This window comes from Carassius gibelio, chromosome B5 (assembly GCF_023724105.1).
Source record: "Carassius gibelio isolate Cgi1373 ecotype wild population from Czech Republic chromosome B5, carGib1.2-hapl.c, whole genome shotgun sequence".
Classification (NCBI taxonomy): Eukaryota; Metazoa; Chordata; class Actinopteri; order Cypriniformes; family Cyprinidae; genus Carassius; species Carassius gibelio.
The window spans coordinates 27,320,439-27,329,353 of NC_068400.1; the positions used below are offsets into that span (position 1 = coordinate 27,320,439).

At 34.0% G+C, this 8,915-nt stretch overlaps 2 long non-coding RNA genes across 2 annotated transcripts; both read left to right on the top strand.

The window, feature by feature from the left end:
• The first annotated feature begins 3,284 nt into the window (after window positions 1-3,284).
• Window positions 3,285-5,150, top strand: LOC127958856 (uncharacterized). The gene is made up of 3 exons (XR_008154165.1): window positions 3,285-3,534; window positions 4,285-4,384; window positions 4,550-5,150. It is a non-coding gene; the product is annotated as an uncharacterized LOC127958856 (long non-coding RNA).
• Window positions 5,151-5,651: 501 nt separating this feature from the next.
• Window positions 5,652-6,874, top strand: LOC127957167 (uncharacterized). Its single transcript, XR_008153724.1, has 3 exons — window positions 5,652-5,735; window positions 6,251-6,378; window positions 6,495-6,874. It is a non-coding gene; the product is annotated as an uncharacterized LOC127957167 (long non-coding RNA).
• The last annotated feature ends 2,041 nt before the right edge of the window (window positions 6,875-8,915 follow it).

The window sequence follows — 8,915 nt, forward strand, 5'->3', positions numbered from 1 at the left end:
ATAAGATCAATCATGCAGTGTTCTAGTAAATTAAAGACAAAGGATATTAAAGTTAATTTATTAAAGTCAATCACCTTTGGTCTCAGTTATGTGTACAGTAATGCATTCTAATGCAGCACAATACAAATCAAAGTAATGTGAATGTCAGAACTGTAGTAAATAGCTCTTTATTTGAAAGTAACATTTTTAATCCAATTATAAAATACAGGTAATACAATCTGGTTTAATATAATATATTCTAATAGCTGATTATTATCTTAACCATGAGTAATTTTTTTAAAGACTCAAAGATTTTAGCTTTAAGATGATGTAAGAAACTGTTGATTGCCTCTTGGTTCAGCCTGCAACCACAATTGGTCAATCAGCCTGTTATGGGCAATGAGCCAGGCTGTTTGTTATGCTTATGCTTCCACTGCTACCAAATATAAATAATTCATTCAAGCTTCTACAATTCAATATTCCCCTAGGGAGGTATAATTCCAAGATAGAGTCATATTTTAATAACAACGAAAAATTATTACATTGCCTTTTATTTGTAGCGGCAGGCTTTGCACCTCTTTTGAAGGTCTGGAGTCCTCAATCACATTCATGCTGTTGCTATTTGAACACAAAGTTCTTGCTTTAGTCATTAATTAAAAAAAAAAAAAAAAAAAAACAAAAATATATATATATATATATATATATATATATATATATATATATATATATATATATATATATATATATATATATATATTATTAAAGTATGGTATAATTATTGTATAGCACGCTGAAACTGACCACACATTGCAATAAATAATTTTTCTTACTCAGTATTTTTGTCTTGTTCATACAAATGCATCATGAAAACAAAATACATTTACCTGAGTAGCAAAATAGCTTAAGGTCCTGTTGCCTATTAAATCCAGAGAAATTAACAGCCTTTTTTGTAAACCAAAAAGTAAAGCAAAAAACATTTTTATTTTTCTTACACCATTCATGTTTTTGTCATTAACCTCATTATGGCCTTTTAAATCAGTTCATTTATCTTTTTTAGGGATATCAAAATATTTACTAGAAAACAAGTTGAATAAAAGTTAAGAACATTATTATTATTTTATTTATTTTTTTAAAGAGCACAACATTTATCACACAGACACATGCGACCTGGTCACACAGCTGCAGGTAATCATCCTGCTTTTATACATCAGCTCCACTAACAGAAAATGGATAATTATTCATTTCAGATCAAATTTGGCCAGTTTATGTTTTTTTCTATACCAACAAAAATTACAAGGTTCAAAGGCTTCTCCTTGTCCAAAAGAATAATTTAAGGGCAATTAGAATAAGACATTGCTGATATTTCTGCTGTAATTATGACAAAACAGCTTGTTTTCAACTTTTTATTAAGAGAATTGGAAATGTTGACATATTAATTAACCACAATTCATTTTGTGATTCCAGAAGTTTAAAAAACTATATGTTCTTTGTTATTGAATGAGGGAAAAGAAAGAAACATGGTTTTAATTTCTGTCTTGATTTTTTATATATATTATTAATAAAAACTTATTAAAGCTGCAGTAGGAAACTTTTCTAAAAATATATTTTTTACATATTTGTTAAACCTGTCATTATGTCCTGACAATAGAATATGAGACAGATAATCTGTGAAAAAATCAAGCACCTCTGGCTCCTCCCTGTGGTCCTATTGCCATTTGCAGAAATACATCGCTCCCGGTAAGAAACAACCAATCAGAGCTGCGGTCCGTAACTTTGTTTGTGTTCAAAATGTAGAAAAATCTATATAATAAGCAAGTACACCATGAATCCATTTTCCAAACCGTGTTTTTAGCTTGTCCTGAATCACTAGGGTGCACCTATGATAAGTGTTTATATTCTGACTATTTTAGATTGCTTCGGGGGTACCGCGGCGGAGTAACCCAGTACCTTTGTGATTCTTCATAGACATAAACAGAGAGAAGTAGTTCCAGCTACGATGTTCTTCCTCAAGAAGCAAGCAGTTCTGTTTATTAACCGCTAGAGCGTCAAAAGTTACCTACTGCAGCCTTAATTAAACATAATTTTGGAGTCGTCCCCCTGGACAACATGATCTCGTGTATGTATGAAATTGTATTTAGCCTATGTAGTTCTATAAAACGTACATGTATTTTAGTTTTTACAGGCGGTAAAACATATTTTCATCATCTAAAGTTCTAAACGTACAAATACTTGCATACTTGCCTTTTTTTTTTTTTGCAAAACCCAGCCCCACATCCTGAGGTCCTTCAACTCCCCCTCCCACTAACAAACCTGTGACCTGCACCAGACACTTTGTGCAGGATTGGTCTGCTCACTACCTCATTCAACTACCTCTTCAGTCAGTTTAAGTAAAGAACTGCTCTCTAAGCTTTTTGTGACTTTAAATCAGTCTGAATAAGCTCTTTTGCACTACAAACTTTTTATCAGCACTGTTTGTTTACTTCACTGTTTTGTAATCTATCTGCCATGTGCCTTGTCCTGATTTATCTAACTGTAACTATTTTTTTACATTCCCTTATTTGTGTAGTTGTATTTTATATTGAATCTGTATTTTTATGCTCATACAGTGTTGTCTGTATGCACTAAGGGTCTGAGAGTAATTCTCTGTATGTATGTGCTGTACAGAATTGACAGGGAAGAATTGACAATAAAGCAGACTTGACTTGACTTGACTTTAAGTACAGTGTCCATAAACAGTAAAGCCCGCGCTGACTGACGCACTATTTACAAATTCAAATGTTGTCACTTCAAAGGACAGGTTTTACAGCAATATAATTGAACACTCACTGCCTTCGTCACAGATTGCAACATTCTGCGTTTCTGGTGAGGTGGGTTTGAATGATGCGCACACGCCTTCAGTACTTTGTGAAGTGGATCGAGAAAATAATGTGGAAAATACAGTATTTCCAGCGATTAACAACATCAATTCTATTATATTCCACCAGAGAGGACTGCGGCTGCAATGCATCGTCATTTGGATTACTTTTTGGTACTGCTTTTGAAATTTTTTGCAATAGATAAATGTTTGTAATTAAATTTATCTGTCTGTCATGTTTTTCTTATACAGTACAGAAATGGTTAGGCTTAAAGGTAGGAGTGAGATTTGCAGCTATAAAAACTATAGGACTATAGGACTACAAATCCTCCATATTTCAGTCAATTGCATTTTATATATTTTTATATTAGCTATAGGTAGGTTAAGCGGTCTAAAAATCTAATTTGCTCATTAATAAAATGATAAAAATGCTTATTCATTGTAAAATGGCAACCCATTCTCACTCCAAAGGCGTCAAAAACCGAAGCATGGTCAAGCGCCCCTAGCGTCACTTTTATGACGCCAAATGTGCCTCTCGGCGTCGACTATCGAAGCACTACGACCTTCATTGCTTTCAGTGGGAAACTTTTGGCGTCAGAATTCGACACGAGGACATGAGATGTTTATCGCTATGAAATCACGTTCAAGAAGTCTCATTCAGCACACATCGCGCGATACTTGCTATCATTTCCACAGTTTGGGTGAGTAGTCGTATATATGCTCTTTTAATGATTTTTATAAAATGTATTCTGTCTTCTTTATTAATCAGATTAGTGCCATATGTTTAATCGCTGTATTATGTCGGTCATCCGCGGCTGTCTTTGAGTTTCATTGCGTTTAAATAAATGAACACAGCTGCTAATTAGTGTGATTAAACTCTATCTGTCACGTGACGTGCCATAGACCTTCGATCCGTTTTATATTATTAATTTCAGGATCAATGATGTAAGTTGTATTTGTAGTAAAATCATGGTAATCACGACACAATAGTAATAAATGAAATGTGAAGTTAAAACACAGTAAGTGGGACATTAGTAACTGTAACTGTAGTTTTACTATGATATATTAATAATCAATACAACAATACAATAATCACCAAACCAGCTATGTTTGTATCACTGTAATGTTAGTGTTTTTATGTGCTTTTATATGACAGAAATCACAGTAATCATGTGTTCTGTACCATGCTTTTAATACCTTTTAATGTGAACCCAAAAAAAAAAAAAAATCAAATTAAAAATAAATAATAAAACATGTATTTTTCCATCTTGCAGTTCATTCATATCAGTTTATATATATATATATATATATATATATATATATATATATATATATATATATATATATATATATATATTATATCTAAATATTTTGCTCACAGATCATTATTAACATTCTGTATATAATTCAATTTTATTTTCTCTCCCCTTTTTTATTATTTTTATTTTTAGCTGAAAAGACGTAAAGGCAGTCAGCCCAGTGGTGTTTCTGGAGAGGGATTCCTTCAGAAATGGAGAAGACAGAAAGCTGCGGAGGCAGATATATGCAGCAGTAAGTCTGTGATAGTTTGTCTCTTTTATCAAAAATTCCTGCTGTTATAATTTGTACAGCATTTGTTGTTTCTTAAACTGTTGCACTGTCCAAATACCCACACTTGCCATCTTTTCACTTGACCACTTGATTACTTATTTGAAGTCTTTCCTGTATTTGGCCTAGTGTTCGAGTGAGCATGATGACCACGAGTGTGTGTCGAACTTTTCATGACCTGATGACTGTGTTTCCCAATCCTGATCCTGGAGAACCCCAGCACTGCATGGTTTTGGCGTCTCTCTTATCTGCCTTGGAGTCTTCACTGATGAGCTGATGAGTTGAATCAGGTGTGTTTGATCAGGGAGACATCTCAAATGTGCAGTGTTGGGGTTCTCCAGGACCAGGATTGGGAGCCACTGCCTTATGGGACACTTATGTGTTTAAAGAGATTTTTAATATCTAATTATCAATATTTCACATACTGTACATTGGACAGCTTTCCATGACCTTTTGTGAGACCTCGGCAAAAAGTCTGACGATTTATTCCAAAACATGATGCATGATGGGATACACTAAGCTTTGTATAGCGCTCCGGAGCAGTATTGGAGAGGTTTAGTGTGTGTTTAGGACGCTGTGCTTTGGCATTATTAAGACCGGGGACAGTCTCGTTCACACACTGTCACGTACACACACTCTCAAGTGGCCAAGACTGCAAGTGTGGGTATCTGGACAGGGTCAAAGTCTTAAAAATGATCCCTAAACACAGTCGCACATCACAGTCTTAATAATCCAGTTTAACTCTTGTATGATATTGTACAAGCCCCAGGACGGTCTCATCTGACACTATCAAAAGAATTCATATGACTATAGCTTGCTATTAATTACTTGCTTTCAATAATGGATGCATTTAACATTTAATTATACTGCATCTTTACAGAGGTGTAATGTACAAGTTGCACGTAATTAATAATATTTCCTTCCTTCTGTCTTACAGGATTTTTTCCAGATAATGCTGTTCTTCTTTTTCAGGTCTAAAATATCGAGCTCAACAGCTATTTGAAGAGCCAACCCTCACAAACCTTCCTAAAAACTAAAAGAACTATTACTGAGTCTCAGCGAATCTTGCCATGAACAGCTCTTCTCAGGTACATTTGTTTAGAATATTTTTTTAATCAACATTTACTCCTCAAATGCTCTGGTCTGAATCTTACTTTAAATTAACTTAATTATGTTTAATGAGCAATATTAATTGCACACAGAGTAAGTAGAGATTTTCTTGTTTGACAGAAGAGAAGGAAGACCAAGGAAATGATTTGCTCAGGATGAGGAATGAAGATGGCCATCTTGAGCTCAAACAAACAGAAGTCCTCTGGTATGTGTGTGTTGAAGCAATGCTGTTTTATACAACATTTTATAATGATCTCTCACAGAATTGGTCATGTCAGCCTTGATTTCGTTTTATACTATTACAATTACAGCATGTTAGCAAAGTGTGACTGGACATTTTTAATATTATGTTTTTAAAAACACACCACCTGTTTTAAAAGTAGACAAGTATCATGAAATTGGTTTAGCTGATATAAACACCAATTGACATTATTTAATTGTTTTGTAAATGTTATGTTATAAATTGTGAATTGATAGTTGATTGGTTTGAAGCCAGGCCTTACACTGCACCGACTAAAACACATTTGTGAGAGAAGTCAGGAACTTTGGAGAAAGATTCTAGAGGAAAAAAAAACACATTTACTGCAACAATAGATGAATTCTAGAGTCTCTGAGAACTACACATGCTAATGCAGTCTAATGAGCAAGATCTTTGCCTCTGTAACTTTTTCTTAATTCTTGCAGAATGACATTATTATTGCAGTATTTTTATTGGTACAGATGATCTCTTCAGCCAAACGAGGGGTTTTGACCAAGTGATGCTCTTGAAAGGAGTGAAAGAAGAGGATGTGGTAAATTGTCTTCAGAGAAAAAGCTTCTCAAAAGGTCTTAAAACAGCTTGAAGAATGGTAAGTGTACAGTACTACAAGGGTCATAGTTGGTCACCCTGCTAAAATCACACAGAACATAAGCTGCGCTCTCTGTCCATTAAACAACTTGATCTGGATTGTGTGTTTCACTTCAGGTCTGGGATGTTAGGACTGAGAGATCCTCTGGCTGAGAAAAGGCTACACCACATCAGTGCTGGATATCAACCAAAAACTGTTTCCAGACACGAGAGAAGAAGATCATGATGGGGAGATGAAACCAGTTTAGATGTGATGATGGGAATCATTATTTTCTGGAACAGTATCAAATGTCTTATATGTATCACATGATCTGTATCACAGTTGACTGTATGGGACTGTGTGACTTTTAAGGACATTTCATCACTCATCTGTGTGAACTGATTTATATATGAGGTTAATGTATCTTTGATGATAATTATTTTCATTGAATCTTATTTGTCTTGATGCTACTTTATCAACTTTATAGTCTATGCTTCAATAAAATGAAAATGGTGAATATTGTGTTCTGAAGATTCTTGGTAAATACATCATTTTACTAGGTAGGCTCATATGTGTTTATTTTAGACTTGGAAAAACTACATATTAATTATTGGGATTATTTTTTTATTTAAGACATAAACATTTTTGATCGGATTAATAACATCTGGGACATCAGTACACCAGAAAGTATTTTTTTATATTTTAGTAACAAATATGCACATTTTTTTGTGAAATACAGGGAGTTACAAGATTAATTATTCTGCATTACAAGATGGTGCCATGGGCTTTATTGTTACAAGCACTTGACGGATAACTGAGAATGTAGCAGGAATGATCAACGTGGATCTTGTACTGCATTAAAACCAAGAGCACGCACATTACTGATGTCCAGCACCTGAGGAGCAAGATACGGGGGTGAGGAGGACATTTTTACACTGATTTCGGCTAATTAGTTATATATAATGCTATAATGCTTAGCACTGCATGAATTTGTCCTTGTGTAATAGTGAAGTATCACAATGTGTATACATTGTCCTTGATTACTGCTTTACAGTGGGGAATAGATAATGGCAAGTTGTTGCAGGTTCATCCATTATATTTCTTGCCATTTACTTCAAAAATCAAAGAAATAATCTATTATTTTCATTATTAAATCATTTCTTTATAATTTTTCCATGTTTCATCAGATGGCCTCACAATGTCCTGTCAAAAGGTATAATAGCCATGATGAATAGAATAGAAAACAGAGGACTGTGAAAACTGTCAGATATAAATGTGACTCAGCTCAGTTTGTTGTCCATGATGAGGAGAATACATATATGTAGGTTTTACTGCCCTGCTACCCCCAGGGGCCCAGTAGCACCCCCCGGAAGAGCCCAAAACTGTACATTTCAAATGGCTGTAAATCAGAGTCCAATTAACATATCAAAGAGAAAATGGGCAGGATTATTACTTATGCTATGCTGATAAAATAATGTTGAGCTCAGTTTTCAGAAATAAGTGGAAAGCTGGCATAAAAGCATTTTAAATATTGCTCACTGTAAAATACCACATTTCAGCCTGCCTCTCAAATATATCACAGATGTTTGCACAATAAACATATTTAGATATCCAGTTTACCTTAAAATAAATAATTTATTTAGTTTCGTTAATAAAAAGTTTTAAACTACATTACCCACAAGCCTCCGTCGTTCTATCTATGCAAAGGCAACACTAGGGGGCTGTTTTTTGTAGTTCATTGAAGTTATGCTTAGGGTTAGGATTAGGATCTCGCTAAAGATGTCATTTTTCTCAAGATAGCAACACTTCATTGTTGACTTAATATATTACTAATGTGATGATAGGAGCAAAACATACTTTTTAACATGATGCGCTGTTTAATATGGGTTAAAAGATAGTCCAACCACAGACTGTCCTGAAAAGTCATAGCCAATGACATCTAAGCTGAGCAGCAGCGTCACATTTCCTTATCCATGTATGACAGATGTCTTTCGTTTTTCGGCTGAAGGGATAGATTCGGTTAACAATAGATTAAGCTTGCTACTTATTAGATTCTGTTTTATTAACGTCTTCACCTTCCTCCGTTGTTCAGCTTGACAAAAATTGGGCAATATTGATGTGCACATGCCCAGCAGTCGCAGTTGTATCCAACAGATAGATTCCTCTCATTAAATATAAGACACATTTTTAAGATTTGTATATTTTTTTTTTGACCAAAGACAAATATATTTACTAATCAAATGACGTGCTTCTAAAATTTACATTGTATATTACATTGTGTTTTAAAGTTAAAATTGTTCACATTTGTGTTTCTGTGATTTACCATTCTCTACCATTTGAACCCTAGGAATAAAAACAGAATTTATAAATGAATGAATGAATGAATGAATGAACAAATAAATACATAAAGCATAATAAACATGCATATTTTTGTAAGGATCTTCCATTATTTATTGATATGTCAAACTCATTTAAAGACAACAAGCCCAAATTACTACACTGCATCCTCTGTCACCAAGCTCGTTTTTGCCACCATAAAGAATAAAAAGGCAGTTATG